Source organism: Vicugna pacos, chromosome 3, assembly GCF_048564905.1.
Source record: "Vicugna pacos chromosome 3, VicPac4, whole genome shotgun sequence".
Lineage (NCBI taxonomy): Eukaryota > Metazoa > Chordata > Mammalia > Artiodactyla > Camelidae > Vicugna > Vicugna pacos.
The window spans coordinates 63431650-63457156 of record NC_132989.1 but is presented as its reverse complement, the minus strand read 5'-3'; positions in this window follow the sequence as shown (position 1 = coordinate 63457156).

Genomic DNA, 25507 nt, shown 5'->3' with positions numbered 1-25507 from the left:
TCTATAATTTCTCTCAGTCTTTACTATCAGTGATTCTATGACTGAATCTATCCTTAGCCTTTTTCTTCTTTCTTCCTCTAAATCCCCATAAGTTAACTGGATATTTCTGTGCTTTGAGTAGCTAATTTATTTCCCTTCTATTTGAAAAACTAGTATTTGTTTAGTATCATGAGAATTTTTCTTCCCTATCTTCAAAGCAATGCTTACTGGACCTGCTCAATGATTTTGATCCTTTTAAGGAAATCTCTGAATTTTTACTATATTTATGATAATACATGTGAAAATGTATTAATTATTAAGCATGGATAAACACATTAATTTAAGCCAGACAGTTAATTATTGATTCTTCACCCTAGAATGTCAGGTGTATCTATTATCTATTTTAGGGCATCAGGTTTCTGAAAGAAACTTTGCAACTGAAGAAGAGCCCTAGAACTTAAGGATGTTTTAAGGGAAAAAAAAGCTTTACTTTCTCAAACATCTGTTTTTCTGCTTGAGGCCATCTTCACTTTCCTTCAGAAGCCCAATGGATACTTCCAGCATTTTGTTGAAGACATCTTCCAAAATTGCTATATAGGTAGAATCCCCACTGACAAGAATGGGGATTTGGCAAAATGAGCATCAAAGGGCAGAGAAAAGCCTAGGAGCTTGATAAGCCTAACAGAGGTTTGGGCAAGAAAATAAACTAGCAGTCAGTTCAACTGGATGCAGCTGTTACACTTATTCTTTTAAAAATGTGTTTTTTTCAAAAGATCTATTTCACCGGTGCTTGAACATTTTCCATTTTGTTCATAAATTACATCAGTTGTATTAAGAGCCCTATAAGTTGTTCCCATAACAACTAAATGTAATGCCACATTTTATAAATGTTCTATAAGCCTTAGTAATATTATTAAGTAATTTTTAAAGGCTAATCCTGACAATGGCTGTCATTTTGAAAAATGCATGGTAAAAATCTGATTTATAATGCCCTGTGTAATTTAATCTGATGTGTGAAATTATAGAAACAATATAAATCCTAAATATAAACAGATTTTGAACGTTGTTCTTCCTAGCACCCTCCATGTAAGGCTATTGGCCTCTGTAATTGTACCAAAAGCTATTTTTAAAAATCTGTTTATCTATGCCACATAACCTACAAATATATGTATGATGTGTCACTGTCATTAGCATAAAATTTGATAATATTGTTTATCATTGTGTAGCTAAAACTTCTTTTAGATTTAAAAACTGAGAAGTCCACTTTTAATATGTTTGAATCATACTGGTATTTCACCTTCCTGAACAGGACATATCCTATCTGAGATAACGCATAGCCGTATGACCCAGGTAGTTTACAATCTAGCAAGTGGGCATTGCGAATTGATAAAAGTAGTGCAAATATATCTGAATTCATTGGCAGCTTCTGATCTCTTATTACCTGAGGAGATTTGCTAATCTGTAAAATAGATTTGAGCAAATGGGTTCCACAAGCTGGATCAAATAATAGTACAAAAAATTCATTAATAGATTGTCTTTAATTTTTATTTGATATTATTGTATGCTGACCTGACTTTTTTTTTCTTGCCAAGTTATTCAGCTGGTCTCATCAATATAAAAATCAGATTAATAAAAATAGAGAAGAGCTAGCCTTTTCCACAAGTATCAAGTGAACATGTGTCTACAATGTTAGCTAATTGTTACTTAAACAATAAGAAGTATTTTAAAAGCAGAGGATAAATGTCAAGATAACAAATTCTGAGAATATGTGCAGAATGGACAGTCAGTAGTTGAGCACAGAACATCAGACAATTCAGAAAAGCAAGGAGTAATGTCTTTAAAGCCACTCTTAAAGGCCTCCTACACCTATCATTATTATAGTAATTAAAATTAAAAATATTAGAAGTTTAGAAGTTTCCTCATGGGCATTTGAGCACTTTTTAAATGAATTTTAAATACATAGAAATATACCAATACATTGCCCTTGCCAAAAATAAAAAATACAGTACACAAATACAACCCCCTTTATCCACTGTTCCAAGTCTCTTTCCCTCCAGCCCAGAAGTAGCCTCTCCTGACTGTTTAGTAGAGACTCACTAGGGTCCTCTACTCTGCGTTCATATATTATATGCATTATATGATGTATCTATTGATATTCTATATCAATGCATTTAAAAATATAAATAAGGTCCTTTTCTTTGTATCATTGTGTAACTTGCTGTTTTCACTTGTTAATATATGTAAATAATGTGTTAAACAAATCTTAGGCGTGAATTGTAGTCAAAACATAGCTTTACTTTTTTTCTCTCTTGTTTTCTTAAACTTCATTCTATGGGAGTGAATATCCCCTGAAGCTTGATGAAGATTTAGCCAAGACCAAGCAGGAGCAGGTCATTTTCTAGTAATAAAATATGCTTCTTTCATTTTGACATGAAAAATTCTCAATTTAGAAAATAACATATCCAGGTATATACGATAGTTTTGCAATTGTTTAGCTTTAAATCTTGTCTGAACCATTTGGGATTGGCCCAGGCCGAAGCTTCAGGGGGAAGAAAGCAGAATGCTTCTATTTTCTTAATATAAATTTAAGACCTCCAGGCTCATTTCTTACCCCACTGGCCAGCTGCAAATCCGGCCAGAGCCATTTGTCAAGTAGGGGAAGTGGGGGACGAAAGGGGATTCTCAACAGTGACAGCGCTTACTTGGTTTTGCAGTTCGAACTGAGACTGACAGATAATTAAATGTGACTCTTGCCCTCCAGGGACATTTTCCTGGGCACTTTAAAGGCTCCCAGCTGGACGCCTCTTTTTCATTACTCATGACTAATGTGAGGCATCTTCTCTTGAAGTCATCTATTTTAGTCCTCCCTCACTCCAGGGCATTTTGTTGTTTACCTCCAACTCTTCTGTTGAGGTCTCCTCTCAGGCAGCCCTCTTAGACAAGATGCAAGGTGATCCCATATCTGTGCTCTCTCTCACATGTCCCAAAAGTGCTCTAGAGAAAGAACTTGGAATCCCCTTATACTTACAAATGCTGGTGTCAGAAGTGCAGTAGGAAAAACCCTCTAGCTTTCTATAGTGTAAGGCACCATCTTCCAAATTGCAGGAAAACATTTCTGAAGTTTTCCTAGTGGTTCTTTTTATATCGACCTTCAAAAGGCTCGGGGGTAAAGAGTAGCATCATTTCTCCTTGAATGCATTTGCTTCTAGACAGCTACAAACAAGTGGAATAGTTGGGTCCTGAAATGTGTACATTACAAATTATCATAGAATGCAGTAAATTATTTCATTAAATGATTTTGTTAATTTATACTAGTAACTTTCGAGAGTGTCTACTTCCTCATATTCTTAATTTATTTATAAATCTATTTTAGTTTTTCCATTTTCATTAGGATAGCAACTCCTAAGTCCTCTATTAAAATCAAATCTCAAAAAAATGAAAAAAAAAAACAACATTAATAGTTATTCTGGTATTTTTGTGAAGTGAGAATTTGCTCTGTACATCTTGTGTGGTATTATATTATGCATTCTATACTGTTATCTATCAGTTTTATAGCCATTTAAAAATAACTTTTAGATAATTGTGTCAATCAGACACCACGACCACTCTCTGATCTACTCTACTTTTCTTTCTGCATGTGTCTGTGTGTGTGCGTGTGCATGTGTGTGTGTGTGTGTGCGTGTGTGTGTGAGAGAACTGAGGTAAAGCCAAATAAAATTTAGGAAAATCACTTTACATTTACCTCTCTGATTTATCAATGAATTAGAAATATGTTCTATTGTGTGTGCATAAAAGCAACAGTGAGGACAAAAGTGCTTGCACATGAGAGAGAAAGATGGAGAAAGAGATAAAAAAGTAGGAAGAAAATGAAGTGTGTTAGGAAGATGATTTATGTCACCTATAAAATGTATGTTTTACTATAGGAAAATATAACTGAGTTCTCTTCATTAAAGGAATTCTGTAATAATGAATGTTCCATTTTATTAGATTATATGAAATTTTGGTACAATTTTGTTCCTTGTGTTTGAGATGTATACATTCTAAACCAGAGCATTCCATTATTGCTTTTCTTTCTAGCTTACATCTACGGCTTTAGGGATTTTCTTAAAAATTTCTAGGAATATTCTATGAGAGGAAGTCATCTGAAAGTCTTAAAACTCATGTACCCTTAAGTTAAACATAACCTATGTTATACAGAGAAGGAGAATGTACAATTGGTTAATGCAATAGAGATTTCCTTCTTTTTCTTCCTTCCTTCCTTCCTTCCTCCCTCCCTCTCTCCTTCCTTCCTTCCTTCCTTCCTTTCTTTTTTTCTTTTCTTTTCTTTTCTTTTCTTTTCTTTTCTTTTCTTTTCTTTTCTTTTCTTTTCTTTTCTTTTCTTTTCTTTCCCTACTTATATTTATCAGACAAGCTTCAAGAGCATTCTTTCCTATTGGTGCCTGATTTGTTTTTGAGTAGCTCTCAAATTACTTCTCCATTTTTTCCTTTTAATTGTATCACATTTTTCACTATATAAAAATAAATTTTGTAATATTCAAACAAGGAAACTCTAGCATATATGATGCTCTTTGTCCTACTTTGCTGCCTCTTCTTTATTTGACCATTTATTTGTTTCAGGTGCTATGGTTTAAAAGGGTGGCTATGCTGAAGTGAACCCTGGAGCACACCCCATCTGAACACTGGAGTGTGCAGGCACAATGCCATAATCACACAAAAAGGAAGCAAGCAGGCAAAGTGCAAATTGCAAATATGCAGAATGACAAGAAGAATCATTTTTTTCATTTATGTCAAGCTAATTTTTTTATCTAGAAACCAGATTTTATTGGGAAAAACAATTTATGACTATGTCAGTGATTTTCCATATTTCTTTCCCATATTTGGATGGGAATGCTCACAGAGAACATACAATTAATAAAAGGAAATCTCTCATTGGGTTTATGTTTAAAAAATATTTTACCCATATTTGCATTTTGACTTAAGTAATGAAACTATGTAATATATTCCTGTATTTGATCAGAATAAAAAATAAGAAATACATTTTTATAACTAAAATATAAAGAGAATTTAAGTGTAAACACAGGACTGACATTTTTCATTAGTTTCCTAAAACGCATTTCAGTTACCAATTGATGCTAAATGCCTCAATTTTGCATATATACAAACACATACATGCATTACAGACATATGGATGGATAAAATAAATAAATCTAAGAAATCCTCAGACCTCTTCCAGGAATGTAACATTATTTGGATATTATTAAAGGCTTCCAAAATTTTATAAAATTATATTAAAATACTCCCATGTAATTCCATACCAGCTAAGGGGATTAAGCTCTTTGTAATGTTTTGAACAAAAGAAAGCCAACAATTAAACCATTTTTTAAGAGCTATTTATACTTACTTTATATTGCAAGGCTATAACCATAAGAAGTGCTATTTTATTTACTTTGCACAATAGTTGAGATCTGTTTTACCAGTAAAAAAAAAAAATTAGATTTTCCTTCATAGTACAATTTTGATAGAGGGAAAAAGATGTTCAGCTTTTAAAAGTTGCCCAGGTATTTATGTGCTCAGATAACCACAAAAGTGCTTTTGTTTAAGATCTCCTACGTGACATGCAAATGGTCTTTATAAAGCAATGCTTGATTTGCTCTATTTTAAATTAAATTCCTGTGACTTTTCATCAGTCTACTGGATAGGAACATGGAATCTGACATATTGAATCAGTCCATTGCTCCATCAAGTAGACTATTTTGCTTCTAATAATAGTCTATAAAATGAGACTTCAGAGAAAAATAAAGTATATTGCACACTGTGAATTTTGAAAGACCTTACCTAATGTTCCTGATTCAGCTCCATGTAGGCATTTCACTATGAACTTTAAGATGAGAACAATGCAAAATTTTCACATTTCCTTTACCATGGAAGTGCTTCAAGTGAATTTCTTATTTCTAACTAACAGCAATTTATGTGGTAAACTTTTGTCATTTTTATTAGATTGCATATTTATAATGTTATAAAAGTGATAGCAATTTAATATTGAATTTAATTTTATATATTCTGTAAAAATCTGCTATAGTTGTTTTGATGGTGATGGTGATTACTTTTTGGAAATGTTTTTAAGGCTCTAAATAGCTTGGGTTATTCTAAACTGAGCAGTATTTCTTTCAGCTAATCTTTTCTATAACTAAAAGGTTGGCTGCTGCTACAACATAATCAAAGAGCCTACCTTACAAGAAAGCCTTAAAATATAGGTAGAAAATTGAAGAATAAATGTTTAGGGCAATCTCAATATATTAACTTGTAAGTATTACTGATACATGTTTATTTCAATAGCAAGAAATTACACTAACCAAAAGTTAGGAATATATTCGAAGTTTACACTGACATTGACCTAGACTAACCACACCCCAATCATCTCAAGCAGCAAGGAATTGCAGATCCTGGAAGCTGAAGCAAAGGGACTTCATTTTTCTTATTACAGTCACAAAAATGAGTTTTTCACAGTATCTCATCTTGAGAGCCACTTCAAAGAATAATAGATCCTTACATGAAATACTTACATGAGAAACAATAGAAGTTATAGATACCTACTCAATATAGACTTTTGAAAACTATACGTATGTTTTCACAATAATTTATATTGGTTCAGACATAATACTTTTTTCACTTTGTCTCTTCCTTAATTCATGTACAGAAACAGATTGTTATGAACAGAGAATTCATCTTTCCCATAGAATTCTTGAAGTCAAAAATCAGATTTTTTCCCCTCGAGAAATGACATTGCACTACCATGCTTTGCACTACCATGCTTAAGGTCAGGGAATCTGGGAGCAAATAATTGCTTCAATCATATTACTTTGGGTGAAGCAGGATAATACCAGAAACAGATCAAGAAAGAAAGAGAGACTTGGCACATTTAAAGGTTTAACATATTTACAGCTCCCGGGGGAGGGTACAGCACTCTAGGCAGGACTGTTCAGGGGGAGCACTGGAGTCTGTCACACGGCAGAGAGAGAGTGGGGAACTGGGAACAGGCACTTTCATTGTGATTTCTGTGGAAAGGAAAGGAGGAAGCAGGACAAACAGGCTCAGAAATGATTTGCTATGTTTGAAAGTAGGGCCCCCATGTTATTCATATTCACTGTAACTACTAGTGCATATAGTTTAAAACTATCAAAAGACTCCATATGTCTGTGTCACAATTTGGTTAAAGGTAGTTAATAGTCCCTTAGGTAGGAGTTAGAGCATCCATTTAAAGAAATTAAAAGTATGATTACTACAATGATGAACTCATCCTCAAATATCATTATTGTTCTAATGAATATGAATATAATTCACATATAAATTAGAAATGAAATGTATTTTAAAGTTAGTTTTTATTTGTTCCATGTATTGTTGCAAATAAAGGTTCCTTGTGATTTCCTCTATTCATTTTTCAAACTTGCTTTATAAAAACACACATGCAATTTCTGCCTTTCACTAAAGAAAATGTAAAGGCTAGATTAGATAATTTGTGTGAAAATCTTTCAATATTTTTAGAAAATCTATCTCTAATATGAGATTTATCAGCAGATTTTTCCTGGGTCCTGGGTGAACCGTGACTTTTTTCAGCTTATAAATAGATAATCTCTTGTATTATTCTGCAAAACTTTTAGTCTATTTGGTTCTTTATGTAAGAGTTATGTTTAAAAAGTCAACTCATAAGTGACTTCACTTGCTAATTGTATAAAACATTGCATAAAAATCTCAGATTAAATGAAAAAAGAAATAGTGTTCATTAACCTTTCCAAAATAGAAAACTGAAGTTAGGTAGGGACCAGCATGGCACCCAGAGTTTTTATTTTCTTTCTTTCTTATCTCTTTTCCATCAATTTCTATATATCATTTGGCAGCTGGTTTAGACTGAGATACAGCAGAAAAGTAAATATGGATGCAATACTTTAAGTACTAAAGAAGACAACTCATTCCATCATTATTTATTTATTTCAAATTATTCTCTCCCTCCTATGAATTCGAGATCATATCATCAGAACTCGGCACCATTTCCTTGAATCAAAGACTATCTTCAAAGCCTACAGTATTTAAATTTTATCAGGGCACATATTTTGCGCCCTCATGCAAGTTTTCCACAGATTGAGTCTAAGCTGTCTGTAAGACTTGCTGTGATCTGCTCCATGCCTGCTTCTCCAGCCACATCATTTGTCACTCTCCCTCTTTTCTTTTTTTTTTTTAACACCTTTATTGTGGTATGGTTCCTGTACAGTAAACTACACACACTCCAGATGTACAATTTGATGCATTTTGATAGATGTATACAGCCATGAAACCACTACCAATATCAAGATAGCTAACATTTCCATCACTCCCCAAGAGGTACAATTTTCAAACTCTCAATTTATCCCTTCCCACACCCTTTACACCCTGGTAACCATAAGTTTGTTCAATGTTTTAATTGTTCTTTTGTGTGGTGCTACATGATAGTTTACAATGATCCAAGCTAATCAAATTTAATAGTTTATATCTGTACACTTTATTAAATGTAAATTATACCTAAATATGAAAAATGACTGAGAAAATTTTCCATATATTTATATGGAAGTATTTCAAAGAATGAAATGTGCACACATATGGATAGAAGATGTTACTTTATTTGTTCAATTTTGTATAATGAAGTTGGTAAGTAATAACATTTATTCATGTTAGGTTACATTTAATAAAGAAACTCTGGAAGGTTATAAAGAAACCAATAAAAAGTGATTACTTCTTAAGGGATAGTTAATGAGGTAGGAAATCAAGTGAATAGGGCATAGGTACTAACAATATACTCACTTTCAAGTTTTTAACTCCATAAATTTTCCTTTTTCATATTTTGTGGCCATTCCAATGTACCAACCAATTACAAAATAAAGGGAGGAAATAATCAAATATTAAATAGCATTTTGTGAGTTATTTCTTAGTAATAAAAACTTAAAAAATCTTTTATTTTGTAGTTAGGTGGCTCCATCAGTCTGACGTTGCTCAAGGAAATATCTTTGACAGAAAACAAGATCAGAAGCAGCACAATGGACTTTTAAGAAAATGCATACCCTCTTATCTGTCTTGGATTAGCTAGGTGATAGAAAGGGTCAAGATTTAGTTCACTGTTAAGATGACAAAGTATGGATAAATATTTATAAAACAATTATTTTTAGCCTTTGTTTTCTCGGATATTTATTTTAATCAATAGTTTTATGAACTGTGATTATTTATATTTAAGCTCTCTAGTTAAAATTCTGTTGAATGTTGTAGGGAAAATACTAAATGCTAATAATGTGGGAACTAATTTGCACCGATTATAACTGCATGAAGGCATCATAGAGGAAAAAAAATTAAGCATTTAAAATTATCCCTGCCGTTCTTCTTTTACTATCATAAAGCAATAAAGTACACACAATGAGAAAACTGAGAAATCAACTTCGGTGGCAGCAATTCAAATAAATAATAACTATTTGTCATCAGAATGTGACAAGATGTATTTTTTCATCATTCCTATGTATCATTATATTAGTTCTATACTTTTTACATTAAATATGCTTAGTATTTAATTAGCATTATATATTTAGGATATTTTAAATTAAAAACCCATTTCTAGTATACACTGAAAATATATTGTATATTATATGCTTCCAATATACAGTTACAAAAGAGCATTAACACACATTGCTTAATATTCTATGTTAAATAGTTCGTGCCTTACCTCATCACTTTGGCAAAATATTTCAGTAAACAAAATCTTTTTTTTCTGCTATTGGTCAGTAATTAATTGCTTAGTAAACTAATTACATCATTTTCTAGTCCAGGTGAACCAAGTATAATTTTGATAGAAATTATGTTTTTTATTCATTTCATATTCTCCACACATATATAATAGTAACATTCAGTCAAACAAAAGTTTCTATGTTCTTAAATACTTGACAATTTTGGGGTATTTTTAAGCCATTTAATCTTAATTGATATTATATTTTCCATTTTAAGCTTGTCATTCTATCTTTTGCATTCTCTCAGCTGTTAGTCTCCTTTCAACTGCTTCTTGAATTATACAAATTTTTTTTATCTCATCAAAATTCACAGGAAAAATGTGAGTGTGAACGAAAATACTGCAACCATATCAGTAAACAAAGAATGCTGAAACCAAGTCATCAGCGGCTGCTGCCACCCCTCAGTGAGGACAGGCCTGCAGCCCAGCCTCTGCAGCCACTCACAATGGTGCCCTCTGAGGGGACACAGAATAAGAAAGTACAGGATACTGGCCCTAGATAGCTAGGTGCTTGTCAAAGGAATGAATTCAATGAACCGAAATGTTTGCTTCCTCCCATACATAGAAAAGCACTAAATCCTTTAACTTGAGGTGCCTGGTTTTCTTTAGGTAACAAGTAATCTTTTATTGTTCCAACTATCTAGTCTTTGTTGTAAAGCTCTTATATATCCTAGTTCCTCCCCTACCTCTTTGGAGCAGTCCCTTAGAGTGATCTGAGAGGATGTCATCCCGGCTCGAGTCCTCCCACCAAATAAAACATTAACTCTCAACTTTTAGGCTGTGCATTTATTTCAGTTGATAGTAGTAAGTTAAAATTCCCAAGGCTCAAGTTCAGAGAGGTCTAATATGAATGGTGAGCATATCTAATTGAGATATCTACCTTGCTGCACAATCTTGGGAGTACTGGTTTGATTTCCTTAAGGCAAAACACAGCTCTATTAGGTTTCTCCTTCCCCCTTATTACTGTGAATGAAAACTACTGCAAACCATATCAGTAAACGAAGAATGCTGAAGCTGTAGTAGAGAATAACCTTTGTTTCGTTGGAGGTTTACAGGGACACCAGGACCTAGCCCACGGGGATTGCTGCAAGAACAAAGAATGCCTGCAGCAAGAAGATCGCAACAATCAACCATAGCCCCTCCCTTGTTTTTTGTATAAAAAGAGCCTGTATTCTGACTAGAGCAGGATAGTTCTCCAAGACATTAGTCTGCCATCCTCGTCTGCTGGCTTTCAGAATAAAGTTGCTATTCCTTGCCCCAACACCTCGTCTCCCAATTTATTGGCCTGTCATGCAGTGAGCAGAACAAGTTTGGCAACAAAGCCATCAAGTCATCACCATCAAGTCATTGGTCGCTGCTGTGACCCCCTAGTGAAGACAAGCCTGCAGCCCAGCCTCTGGCAGCCACTCACAATGGTGCACTCTGATGGGATTCAGAATAATAAAGGACAAGATACTGGCCCTAGATAGCTAGGTGCTTGTCAAAGGAATGAATTCAATGAACCCAAATGTTTGCTTCCTCCCATACAAAGAAAAGCACTAAATCCTTTAATTTGAGATGCCTGGTTTTCTTTAGATAGCAAGTAATCTTTTATTGTTCCAACTATCTGGTCTTTGTTGTAAAGCTCCTATATATCCTAGCTCCTCCCCTACCTCTTTGGAGCAGTCCCTCAGTGATCTGAGAGGCTGTCATCCTGGCTCGAGATCACCTGCCAAATAAACCATTAACTCTCAACTTTTGGGCTACACATTTATTTCAGTCGACATTAATCATCATGATCTTGATTTTTGTTTAGGAAAACATGTTTTTCTCATAATCAATACTTTTTTTCTCCGGTATATCTGCTTCACCTCTCTAGCTCTTTGCTACGTTCTCCATAATAAGGAACTGCTCCCAACAGGACAAAGAATGCAGATTTGCCTGAAATATGCCTGAAACTATTGGGAGGAACTGAATCCTTCCACTGAGGTTGTTTGCTTGTTAATAAACCTGAAGCTGCTCATGTTCCTGAAAGAGACAGTGCCTGCATGAGAATGAAATTTTGAAATTCAGTTCATTTCCATCAAAAATATCCATCTTTTTTTTAAAACTCAGGATTTAATGAAGGAGAAGGTACCATGAGTCCTGATGCCTTTCTCTGGTTTCTGCTTGCAGAAATGTTCATCAGTGTGGTGACAGGAAAATTTCTGTACTGATCTGGACTTGTCCTTCTTTAGTGAATTACTACCCTAATTTTACCTGATCTTGTTAGTATTAGAAATTCTGAGATATCCATCCAATGCTTATTTCAGAGTTACTATAACAAATATTTAATTTTTGCTTATACACTTGTTTAGATGACTATCTTGAGTACTGATACTTGTTAACACCAACAACAGCTGTGTAAATTTGCAGCATTGTTATTATAAACTAAATTTATTTAGATGTGTCTTCACTTTTGGAGTTCAAGTTTCTCTGCTATGACTCTTGAATTATTTATAAGTTTCTGTGTTGTCTGCATTCCAAAGAAATGAAGGAGCTATTAAAGCCCTTTGGCATAGAATTCTTTTTTTCCTGGAGTAACATCCCCTCACCACCCTTTCCTTACGAGGGAAGCACTGGTAAACTTTCTAAATAATATAATTAAGCAATCCCCTTGGAAATTTTAGCTCTGTTTTCGCTTTGGACCAAATGTGCTAAACAATTTATGCCAAATACTGTATGTGTCACATGTCCTTATATAGACTATTGAATGCTCTAGTTTTGTTGGATCACTCTTGGATTCACTCGCAATGGAACAGAATCTCATTTAGTAAGCAAAGATTTGTCCATGTGTGAAGATATAATTAATTACCCAGAAAAGGAATAAGCCCTCACCAAATATTGATGGGTATGGTTCTAGTTTATTTTGACTTAGGCTGGCCCTTTTAGAGTGGTAGCAAATTGAGGTGAGAGGGCAGTAGTCAAAATTATACACATTCAGCAAGAAGCTGGAATGTTGCCAAGGCAACCATTTCTTCTGGAATCACTCAGATATAGTTGAAACAGCAATTGGGCTGAGTGGGTAATATTTCATAATGCTCAAGATAAAGATAAAATAAATGTTGGGTCATCAGGTCATGAAAGTACATATAATGGAGAAGGTTGTTGCTGAGAGGAGAAGGAAATGGTGAGCTGTGTTCAGAACAGTTGCATAGACCGAGATTCTCTAAGTTGGTCTGTTTTGTAAACTCAGTTCTTAATGTGTCAGAGCTAATCAAGATTCCTCTGCAAGGTCTCTGCTTTGCCATTCCACAGGTCAGATGGAATATTGATACAGAATGATGTGTCCCAGTCTGATACACCCAAGAGCTGACTTATCTAAATATACTTACTTATGTATATACTGCTTTTTTCCATTCATTTGTGTTAATTTCTAACAAATCTTTGCAGTATGTCTCTTTTCAATCCTTTCAAACTTCCCTCTTTAGTATTAGATATGTTCCATTAAAATACTATTCTAGGATTTACATATTTTATCACATCACAAATAAAATATTGAAATTAGAATGGACCTTAATCATGTGATTACCAGAATTTTTTCACTTTTTAATTGAGATAGAATTCACATATCATAACATCCCCTGTTTTAAAGTGTACAATTCAGTGGTTTGCAGTATATTCACAGAGGTGTGTGACCGTCACTACAGTCTAATTCCAGATCATCTTCTTCACCACAAAAATAACTTTATATCCATTAGCATAACATTGGTTTTGGTTTCAGGGAAATACTGACTTCATAGAATGAGTTAAGAAATGCTCCCTCTGTCTTCAATTTCTTTTGGACGAATTTGTGAAGGATTGTTTTTAATTCTTACTAATGATTTGGTAGAATTCCAGTAAATCCATCCAGATTTTTTTTTTTTTTTGAGGGAAGATTTTTGATTACTAAATCAGTCTTTTCTGTTTACTTGATACCAGTCTATTTAAAGTTTCTATTTCTTTGTGAATCATTTTTGCAGTTTTTTTCTTCCTCAGAACGTGTCCACTTCATCTAGGTTGTATAATTTGTTGGCATATCATTGTTCATGTTATTTTCACATAATTAATTTAGTTTCTATAATATCAGTAGTAATATTTCCTCTTTCATTCTTGATTTTAGTAATCTGAATCATCTCTTTTTATTAGTAAGTCTAGTTAGAGGTTTGTAATTTTATTGATCTTTTCAAAGAAAAAAACTGAAAGGTCAGAAGACTTTTTTTACTATTGTTTTCTATTCTGAAATTCATTAATTTTCACTCTAATATTTATTGTTTTGGTCTGTTTACTTTAGGTTTAGTTTGCTCTTCGATTTGTACTATCTTAAGGCAAAAGCTTAGGTTATTACTTTCAGATAGCTCTTATTTTTAAAAATATAAGTACTTTAGTTATTATTTGTTTAGTGACATTTCTGTCTAATTATGTAAAAGTCTGTATCTGTCATGTGTGGCTCTTGGGTTTTTGCTTGATTAAATTAGCAGTCAGCTTATGATTGGACATAGAAGAAGTTTCCTTAAGTGTCTCAAAGCAGTAAGTCTCCCTGTTTGGGTGAGAGATACTGTGTATGTTTGGACATGCATGCCTTTAACACTCAACCAGGCAGCTTACAATTCTCCTTTTCTTTTTGATTTTACAGAACTTCAAGATCAGTCAGGGTTGAGTGATTAGAACCTTCTTTCCTGAACATGTGCACAACTTTATTTACCCATGTGGCCTCTAGATACCCAAGAATATGTCAGACTTTTTCAAAGCCCCTACTGTCATCTTATTCCTCAGCTTATTTTCTCAGCTTATCCTTTAGCTATGATATTAAAACATTTGATACGAGTACTGCAACCCTCCCCCTCAGAAATTTTATCACTAGATCAAATAAAGGCAGGCCTTTAGATTGGGGTCTTCAGAGAACAACAGGGAGTCAGATAATGAATTGTCTTTGAGTTTGAAGCTTTGAAAAAGTTCCTATCCCATTTTCTCCCTCTGGTATCAGAAATATAGGCTATTATTTTTCAAAGCCACTTCAGATTTGAGGACCAGAGTTGGAACCAGGGTAAATACGATGACACATATTTGCTCTTCTTACTGAGATTTGGCCACTTCTCTTGCCTAACTGTCCCTTAGTTGATACAAGCATTTGGTTAAGTTTCAGAATTCTAAATATTTTGATTCTGATAATTTTTGTCTTTTTTTTCTGGCAGTTTTATGGTGGGGTGAAATTTCAGAGGTCCTCACTCTGCCCTTTCCACTGATTTTACCCAATTACCTTCTTTTTTGATTTGAGATCTCAGGGGCAACAGACTTACATAACTTGTCCAAAAGGTAGTAAAAGTAGTGCAGTTCTACACAAGAGCCAAGCACAAAATGTGTGTGATACACATATTTCTAAAATTACATGCAACTACTGCCCTTCTGGATCAAGTGTCCATGATTATTAAGAACTTTCTTTACATATAAGTATACTATGTGTCAGATTCAAGTTCTGTATAGCTTTGATATAACAGGGGATAAAACCTGTACTTTTAAACCAAAGCAATTTGATTACAGTTTTCAAGAAAGTAAGTTTGCTGAATTGTGTCTATACAGATTTGAAGAGTAGTTCTGCATTCATGTGAGAAGAAACAGTCTTACAGAATAAAGGGTAAAACCTTTCTTATAGTTTTCTTACTCTCTGTAAATGATGTATAGATGGTCTTCTGAATTGCTAGGCCTTTCTATTATATCTCACAAAAGTGCCTGGTCTCCATTTCTTGAGAGAGTGAGTTGGAGTCTGAATAGTTGCTGACCTAATTTCATTCCTCTTTGATCGCACTGGAGTAGCAAGCGTTCTGTATTGCACAGTAGGGAGAGCATATGTGATGACCGAGATTGTACGGACAAGAAGGAAAAACTCAAGTTGTGATTTCTCTATTAAGTAAAGACCTTTTCAAAAGGCAGAAAGGAGTAATAGATAGTAATATTAGTTAGCTGTTTTCCAAAGCTTTAGACAACTTTTAGGTAAACTCTTTTCTATCATCTCTTAATATGAGCAAAAGGTCATGAAATGTTCCTCTCATTTCTAGTTAATTTATCACTAGAGACAATGATTTCCTAGTTAATATATTTTAAAAGTAAAATAATTAAGAAAATAAATTTTCATATAGCATTCTGCTGAGTATAAAGTATCCTACCTGCATTCACTTAGTTAAAAAATTATTAGAATTTGCCTGTTTAAATACATAAGTTTGATGTTGTACTTGTACTATCAAGTCAAACAACCTCTCTTGTCCTCTCTTAATTTTCCACACAGTTTTGAACACTCTAGTTGCTCTAAATACTGTGGATAAAAAAATGAATTGGCTACATCCTTTGGATTCAAGAAGTTTATACTGTAGCCTGATAGGAATCAATAATAAAAGTATCAATTTTAAATCCCCCATTTATCTTCTAGGCTTCTCTTTCTCAGGCTCCCTTCTATTAGATATTTTACATTTATTAAATAAATTAAGCACATAAATGTATTCAGTAAAATACCTTAAGTTCACTTAAGTTATTACTCTGTTTTAAATAATCTTTACTGAAATTTTATGGCATACCACACACTGAGCTAAGACATGTAAACACTATTTTATTTAATCGTCAGAAACCCTTATGAAGGTCATATATTGTAACCATTTTCTTGCTGAAACAACTGAGCCTTAAAGAGTTTAAGTAATGCAGAAGCTAGGAATATTTTTAGCCTTAAGCAACAGAAAACCTATGTAACATAGATTGAGATGTATTTTCTTAGTAAGAACATGTCTTGAAGTAAACAGTTACTGGAATTAGTTTAGCTGTTCAATCATGTTACGGTTAGAGTCTATGCAATCATCCTGGCTCTTTCCTCAGTGTCAATACAGCTGTCCCAGCTCAATTGATCAATTTTCATTCAGGCTGAAGGGCATAAGAGGTTAAGGTAGCAATGCATATTCTTTTTATTAGAAAAATAAAGGTTAAAAAACCTCCAACAGAGTCTTACTTGCTACGTTCGACTAGAACTGTGTCATACTGATTGTCGTTGTTACCCTTAATTTCACAGGGGTTTGGGAAAATGCAAGTGTATAGCCATACAAGAGTCTGGAACAGGCAGGAGAAGTGATGTGGAAACGGATAACTAATCAACCAACTCAGTCTGACCCACTTCGTTGTCATTCACAAAACCTACCTGCTTAGTTAGAAATCTGTACATACTCATCCCTACTTACTCAGATATATCCACAGTCTTAATACTGGTGTTTATTATTCTCATGGATATTTAAAGACCTTTATTATAAAACTAAGTATTCTAAAATAACATACTGTTTTAAATGTTTTACATTTATAACACAATATTACGCTATAGATGACTTTCTGTAACTTGCTTTTAGTTTTCCTTGATACATTTTTTAAAGTCTTCCATAAAGATATCTGCAACTCCAGTTCATTCACTTTTACAGCTAAATAATATTCTATAGTGTGCATATAGCAAAATGTATCAGGATGATCCATAAAATACTGCTCTTTTTGTAGATAAAAAAGGTTGTATATCATCAAATTCAAATGATTTAATTTTTAAGTACTCATTCTCCTTTAGAAGTATATTTAGATTGTTTCTAAACATATGAATATGAATATACTTGTATAAGTTTTTATCCAAAACAAAAAGGTAATTTTAATGTTAGGCAATTCTTACCAAAGATTATTTCTTGCCATTGTACACATAGAAAAGTTTACTATTCAATATTACATAGAGATGAACTGAGAGACTGCTAACAAATTTTGGTGACTGGCCTTGCAGCTCCAGCTGCCACAGGCATATCTGGCCCCATTTCTGACCTATTAATATATGACTTGTAACACACCTGTTGGGAAGTTCTACCTGTATAGTGTTATTTTACTATACACCTATTGGTCTTTTAACAAAACTAAATTTAAGCTTTATTTGGTTTTATTTCTGCTCTTAAAATAATAATAGAAAGTATTTATATATTGTTAATTATGATCTAGGCACTTGCTAAGCACTTTCCATGCACTTATGTGTGTAATCCTCACAGAACCACCGTGAGGTTATTACCATTTGAGGTAAAGGGTTAATAAAGCATACTGAGGTTGATAAAATTACCCACGGTCAGTCACCTAGTAGAACCTGGAGCCTGAATTTGAACCAGGGCATTCTGGCTTCCCACTCTCTGTTCCTAACCATTAAGCATTACAACCTGATTTTTTTCTTCTTCAACTCTGCTTATGTATTTCTCAAGTTATATAACATCTACATTTTATAACTTAGAGAGATGCATTGCTTCCATTTTAATTTCATAAGATGTATATGTTACTCATTGATTTCAGCCTTTTTTCTTTCCTGTGTAAGATACTGAGAAAGAGAAAAGCAGCCTCTGATGGCTAGAAGTTGGCCTGATACTCAACTTAGACCATAATGATCTCTTGTTAAACATAAACCATTTCACAAAACACCATCTGACAAGACCACTCCATTAATGTGAGGATTCAGGACACAAGGAGATCACTTTGTAACCTTATCTAAACACAGACAAAACATCAACATTAACCAATCCACAAAACTAGAAAAAAAAAGCATCTCTCTATCCTTGCAAATATGACTGAATATTGCTTTTTTAACAGTCACAGCTTTAGTCTCTCTTCATTCATCCTGTCTTAAATATAACCAGATAATTTTCCTTACTTCCTGAGAGCATCCAATCTATAGCAATGGTCTGCATCCTTGAATACTCCCCAAAAGCATTTAGCACAAGGTAAATCTTGTACCAAGTTTTTCTCACACCATCTTATTGACACCTTCCAAGATTCCTCATTGCATGAAGTTTCCCTTCTTGCAACAAGTAAATAAAGCCAACTATAAGTGAAATCCTTAATCTTCTAAATACAAAATAATTTGGGGTTTCCATATTTTTTGATTTAATAATAGAGTGGTATCAATTTCCCCCAATGTTTTGCATATTTATACATATAGACATATGTATATATTTTATTTAGAGTTTTAGGTTCATAGCAAAATTGAGAGGAAGTTACAGAGAGTTCCCACAAAACTCTGCCTCCAAACATACATAACCTCACCCATTATCAACAGCCCCCACCAGAGTGGTACATTTGTTACAATTATGAGCCTGCATTGACACATCATTATCATCTAAAGTCATAGGTTAGATTAGGGTTCATCCTTGGTATTATACATTTTATGGGTTTGGACAAATATATAATGACATGTATCTACCATTATAGCATCACAGAGTATATTCACTGCCCTTAAAATCCTCTGTGCTTTACCTATCCATTATACCACTTCCCGTAAAATCTAGTAACTACTGATCTTTTTTACTGTCTCCATAGTTTTTTTCCCTTTTCCAGAATGTCCTATAGTTGGAATCATACAATGTATAGCCTTTTTTAGATGTGCTTATTTCACTTTCTAATATGGATTTTAGATTTTCTTCATGTTGCTACATTGTTTGATATTACATTTCTTTTCAGCTCTGAATAGTATTCTATTATTGGATTTACCACAGTTTATTTATCCATTCACCTATTGAAAGACATCTCCTCAGAAAGTTCCCATGCATGATCAATGGTGACTCCCACTCCCATCCCAGACAACCATGAATACAATCATTCTCGTTCTCTCTCTTCCTCTCTCTCTTTGCATATACACACACACACACACACACACAGGCAAAACTAATCTGTAATGACAGAATGATATATAAATGTATATACGTATATACATATTTTGCTGTCACTATAAATTAGTTTTGACTGTTCTAGAGTTTTACTTAAATCAAATAACATGTCTATTTTTATAGCACTGTGATTTTTTTTAAAGTACAGAAAACACATATGTGTAAGTCAATTAAAATGGGTGTGGTTCTGTCAGTCTACAAGTTGCATCTCATCTTAAAACATACAACAATGGATCAAGTATAGACAACATATTAGGAAAGAATACATAAATGAAAAGGTGAAAAGTTAAAGTTAAAAATAATCTAGCTGAATGTCTCACAGACCAAATCAGTGAGCTGAAATGTACCAAGATTTAATATAATATCCTAAATTTAGGTTGAAAAAAACCTAGCAGTTTGGGGGAGTCTCAGCAGTGAGGTAAAAACAAAGCATGTTTTAAATTTATTTCAAGTTTAAATGACAATCATATATATATAGACATAAGTAAATGAATAGACTCAATACATAACTAGAGTGAATGCATAACTAAAGTAAACCCAGTATGTATTTATAAAGCATAACGTTCTGGTGAGTAATTCTGCTGATCAGATTATATCTCAAAGACTATGATGAATTCCAAGCATAAAATTCCAAGAATTCTATACAATTAATGTGCTACAGAAAAATGATCTGCAATTTAAGTGCCTTGAAATCACATACCATAAGGAGTGTTTGCAGAGAGCAGTGATAGAGAGCACAGAAGTAAGGGAATAAAGATTTAGTAAAGACAGGATTGAAGCCCTTAAACGTTTGGAATATTTTCATGTGGAATTAACATTGATTCACTGTTTTGTCTTCAAAGACAGAATTAGGCTAAGAGAAAATTAGACACATTTTTCAGATGAATGTGAGAATTGGTAATGTATCTGATGAGATGTGGCTTGTGAAAGGAGAGAGAATAATGAACACATTCTTTACTGGTGGCATATTTCAACTAGTAATTTTAGGGTAATATTTTGAAATAATGAGAAGATGTTCAAATATCTAAGGTGAAAGCACCAACTCTAAAATGAATTGCTCTTTTATTCAGTATTAACTTCTGAGTTAATACCAGAAGCACTCACCCATCAATCAGGTTCTATCTCACCCACCGCTTATATCTAGTTGTGCTTTTGTGAAGAATGTGTATATTTTAAAAATTAGAAAATACTAAAATTGAAAGAAAAGCATGCATGATACAGTGGAAACTAGACTGAAGTTCATAAAGGCTCTGAAAGGAAATGTAATATACCTCAGTTTGTTTAATTATTTTTATTAGAATTGCCTTACAATGTAAAAAAGCTCATCCTGAAGAAATGCAAACTTTCAATAGTAGTGCTCAAGCAAGACTTTAAAACTTTAAGAAAATATCTAGATACTCAGTAAAAAAAGCAAATGAGTTTTGTTTTTCATTGTTAGTAAGGATGAGTACACCATATATGTTAATTTTCCAGATGAAACAAGAACTCATGATATTCTGCTTATTTTTAGGTTTCCATTGTCTTGGAAGAGATTCTTCCACACATTTGTTAAATGCTGTCCTAATTACAATGTCTTTCATTTTCTTCTGGTTAGTTTTTTTGTTTGTTTGTTTGGATTTAGTAAACCAAGATACCCAAATTATAAAATAAGGGCCAGTGAATTCCTGAGTAAAATACTGATAAAGTAAAATAAATATTACTAAAGGAGAGACTAGTGTATCCATTTTGTTGACTTAGTTATTTTGCCTGCTGTGTTTTGTATTATTAGTGTTTATACTCAGGGAATTATTTAAAGACATGATTTAAAAGGCTAAAAATATTATTCACGGATAAATTGATTCTAAACTTTTAAACTATTACCTATTTCATCTCCTTAAATGTTTGGCTAGTTAATCAATTTAAAGTATCATAAACAATTCACATGATTGCCTTATCTATTTATGTATAATAGAAAGTCCCATTTTCATTTTTAGTTTTAGTTTATTTTTTATTTTTTATTGAAGAATAGTTGATTTACAATGTTGAGTTAATGTCTGGTGTATAGCATAGGAACTCATTTATATATACAGATATATATTCCTTTTTATATTCTTTTTCATAATAGGCTATTACAAGGTATACAGTAGGACCTTGTTGTTTATTGATTTTATAGAAAGTAGTATCTGCAAATCTCAAACTCCCACCCTATCGTCCTTTCTCCCCTGGTAACCGTAAGTTTGTTTTCTATGTCTGTGAATCTGTCTCTGTTTTATAAGTAAGTTCATTTGTGTCCCTTTTTAGATTCCACATACAAGTGATATCATATGACATTTTTCTTTCTCTTTCTGGCTTACTTCATTTAGTATGACAATCTCCAGGTCCATCTCCAGTAAATATTCCATTGTGCATTCCACATACATATAATGGAATATTACTCAGCCATAAAAATGAAATAATATACTTTGCAGCAACATGGATGGACCTAGAGATTATCATATTAAGTGAAATAAGTCAGACAGAGAGTCACTTACATGTGAAATCCAAAAAAAAAAAATGACACAAATGAACTTATTTACAAAACAGAAATAGACTCCCAGACATAGAAAACAAACTAATGGTTACCAAAGGGGAAAGAAAGTTATGGCAGGGAGAGATAAATTAGGAGTTTGGGATTAACATATACATACTATTATATATAAAATAGATAAACAACATGGGCCTACTGTATAGCACAGGGAACTATGTTCAATATCTTGTAATAACCCATAATAGAAAATAATCTGGAAAAGAATATATATATATACACACACAACCGAATCACTTTGCTCTGTACTTGAAATGACACAGCATTGTAAAATAACTATACTTCAATTTTTAAAATGGTTAAAAATTAAACAAAAGACTAAGATTCACTGCTATCCAGGAAAAAAAAAAATAAAAGGACAACTCAATTAGGAAAGATTAAACAAAGGAGTAATAAAAAAATGCTAAGGCAATACAATCAATGGAGAAATAAATTATGGCTAGGTTCAGGGCAAATTTCACAGAGAAGGTAACATTATTATCTGCACCCCAGAATACAGCTAAGATTTTTTTGCCAAGCAGAGAAGATGAAAAGGAACATCCAGCAGAAATAAAGCCAAGAAAAAATACATGGGATAGAAAAGGAAAAATTATATTGAATGAGTGATAATATTTCCATTTTGCAGTTGTTGTAAGTGACAAATTAATAAACTAAGAATGATGGACCTGAAATAATAACCTAAAAATCATGATAAAACAAAAGAAACAGAAACACCAGTTTTTGAAAAATTCAAAGCAACAGAAGCTCATATTCAGGCTTAAGTTTTAAAAAAAGTATCCTGTCAGAACAACATCAGTCATCATCCACTGAGTGCTTACTATGACTACTGCAGTTTTACGAGGATTTTTCACATGCATCAATATGTTTTCAGCTGAGAAAAATCAGTGGAATGAGATCTCAAGTAATTGGCTGAATTTAGGCAGCCAGTAAATGACTGGCCAGGATTCAAGCCAGTAAATGTCCAGAGTTTGAGTTCTGACCACTTACCCACTCAACCTCCAGGTGTGGGAGAGGGTAGATTTTAAGATGCTGTGAGAACAGATTGGAGGCTGCAAGGTCAGATAAGAAACCAATTTGACTTCATAGTTCAGTCAAGAGAAATTGTTACTTGATGCAGGATAGAGGTCTTGAGATTCTAAAAGAATAAATGTATCCAATATAGAAAAAAGAACAGCAGGATTTGATGACTGGAAGGAATGTGAAATGTGAGGTGACTTAAGAGTTTGTATCAGATGACAAAAAATGCTACAAAGAATTTGAATATAATGGTGAATAAGAATATCATTGAATTTGTGATAAAGTTGTCATTTGCTACCCTGAGAGCATTTTTCAGTAGACAAAGTCAAAATCAGATTGCAAGAGACTGAAAAAGGGTAAAGAAACAACAGCAACAGAAATCATTTATCTTTCAAGTTACTGGGCAGTCCTGAAAAGAAAGATAAAATCATAATTTATAAGTTTAAACTATCAAAAACAATTTAAGTTACAAGAGTTTTATCTGTGTGTGTTTTATTTTTCAGGCTAGCAATGAGCAAGTTTTCATCCAATGCAACAGGCATAGCCTACAAGAGAGAACATATTCCAATACTTAAAACTGATAATAGGGTTTGTATCAAAATTTACCACTGAGCAAGTCATGATTCTAATCATTAATGACACTAATTTTTATTTTTTTCTTGGATGTCTTTGAAGTGTTTGATGTATACTATCACTTGTCTGCAAAAAAGTGTTGGCAATTTAAAACAAGAAAATTCCAAGACATTCCAAAAGTAAATGGTCGTGTTTAACTAATATAGTTCAAGGACTTCTCTTCATTTTTAATTGCCTATATATGGAATCAAATGTTCTTTTGGTAAAATGGTTTCTAGCTTGAAGAATGAGATTAAAATAACAATAAATAAGTATGTTGTAATGATCTGCAAAACACATGATGTGTTTAAGGAGTCTGTCACTTGAACAGGCATAAGCACCTTGGATTTGGAGAACAAATACTGAAATCAAGAAAATAAAGATAAAAGAGACTTCAGTCCTAGAAAAGTTGATGCTGAGTTCCCTGTACTTGGTACAGGAGGAAAAAAGAAACAAAAACTCTACTGATGTTGTGATTCTCCCTAATGTCTAAATTACTCTGCTGCTATTATTATGCCATCTTTTTTTTTTTCTTCAGTATTTCAAGCAAGGGTTGTTTGTCCCTGCCTGTGGCCAGCATCATTCTTTGTATAGCAGTATAGGGCAAATAGCTATTGACTTAATATGGAGAATTAAATGATAATTGCCTAGTAATGTAAGTATGATCTCATTATATTTGAGATTTCTGATCCTCATATTGCCATTTCATTGCTTGTGAAATAAAATCTGTAGAATTTAACTTCTCTTTGTGTACCTGCTTCTTTATGTGTCAAAACATATAGTAATACTTATTCTTCTTACAAGCATGTTTTAAAGATTAATTGACTAAGTAGTTGGAAGATAAAAAGGCTATATAAATGCTAAATATTCATATCCAATAAAAGTCTATTTTAAAATAATAAAATCAAAGTAATTCCAGAGTAATTCATGATTAAAATGGAAAGCATGGCAAGATCTTTGCTATTTATCATTCAAGAAGTCCTTGAGCTGATATCTTTACATTTTTCTCCTTCTGTCCACTCTCTCAGTCTCTCCTATGCCCTCCTCCTCCTTATGTAAAGACATGAGTAAATAGCTGAACTACAGTTCTTAATCTAAACTTCAACTAAGTGTCTTTGCTCTGCAAGTTTAAAGCAAACAATTAATGTTACCTTAGAGTATTTAACTTAGCTGAATGATGCTGTATTAAATGCTTCAAGAACTCCATAATGTAGAATTTTATCACATTAAAAGTAATTGAAAGTGATTAAGGTATCTGTAATGAATGGCATATTGTAACAGCAATATGTGAACCTATTTCAAGGATGGTGGGAACAAATAAGGGAAAATATTTTGCAAAGTACTAGGGCATTGAAAAATGATGACTACTCGTAAAAATCTTATAAATAATAAGGGCTACAAAAAAAACAACAGCTTTGATATGAACTGGATTTTTACAGAATGTTGATAAGATATGATCTGGTAATCCTAAATAATTACTAGGATTCTTTGTACCATGACATTTTAGTATTTTGCTTCAAAAATAATGGGATTTAAATTGCATTTTTGAAATTGAGAAGACTCTGTTATCCCATCTAGACTGAGTTTTTTGATGCTGTGTAAGTGAAGAGCAAAATTTTGAGAGAGAAAACCAGAGTACATAGTAGTTAGTAAAGAGATTGATGACTCAAATTACAAGTGAAAAAAGTTGACTTACACATTAACAATATTACATTTCTTTCAAATTAGGTTTTCTGAAAAGCTTCAGTTTTTATTGTGTGGTTGTAATGTTTGTTGTGTTTTAAATGGCATAACAGAATGAAAGAGTGTTCAAATGTAGACTACCAAGAGAGCATA